This window comes from Octodon degus, unplaced genomic scaffold, assembly GCF_000260255.1.
Source record: "Octodon degus isolate 3935 unplaced genomic scaffold, OctDeg1.0 scaffold00003, whole genome shotgun sequence".
In the NCBI taxonomy this organism is placed as follows: domain Eukaryota; kingdom Metazoa; phylum Chordata; class Mammalia; order Rodentia; family Octodontidae; genus Octodon; species Octodon degus.
Window position 1 is genome coordinate 10,436,787 of NW_004524579.1, and position 569 is coordinate 10,437,355.

Sequence of the window (569 nt, forward strand, 5' to 3'; positions counted from 1 at the left end):
AAAAACCTATGTGGAAAGATTTCATTTCTTTATTGTCATTATTATTTTCAGTGAGGCGCATGAACACTGTAGCTTCCTCAAGGAATATTTCGGTCCAGGGGACAGAGTGCATGCAGTGTGTGTGTGTGTGTGTGTGTGTGTGTGTGTACACGCGCGTGTGCGCGCGAGTGTGTGTGTGTGTGTGTGTGTGTGTGTGTGTGTGCCGTGCGTGCGCGCCCGCGGAGAGAAGGGAGGGGGAGGCGGATGAGGAGGATGAGATCATAGTTTCAGGATCCTCAGGAAACCCTGGTACTGGCAGCAGCCAGCCTCTGCCGTACCCACATGACCCACAACTCTGGCAGCGGACCCGGCACTTCCAACATTATTAAATAATAAGAAAGCGGCTCCTACTCCATGCCCAAACCTCCCCACAGACCAATGGACACCTTCTAAGAGTTTGGCGAGGGTGACGGAGGCGCCCGTCCATCCCAAGGTGTGTGCACGGCGGCTTCTGCGCCGACAGCCGGGCGTGGGGGAGGGCCGGAGGGCGCGGGGTCGGCGCCGGGCGCGGTGGGCGCGGGCCGGAGGCT

General features: G+C 58.5%; 1 protein-coding gene across 1 annotated transcript in view; it reads left to right on the plus strand.

Annotated features, from left to right (window-relative positions):
• Positions 1-329: 329 nt before the first annotated feature.
• Dtna (dystrobrevin alpha) overlaps positions 330-569 on the plus strand; it is a 407,896-nt gene continuing 407,656 nt past the window's right edge. Inside the window, exon 1 of the mRNA XM_023714185.1 lies at positions 330-472. The gene's annotated coding sequence lies outside the window, so the exon portion shown is untranslated. The remainder of the gene's footprint in view (positions 473-569) is intronic.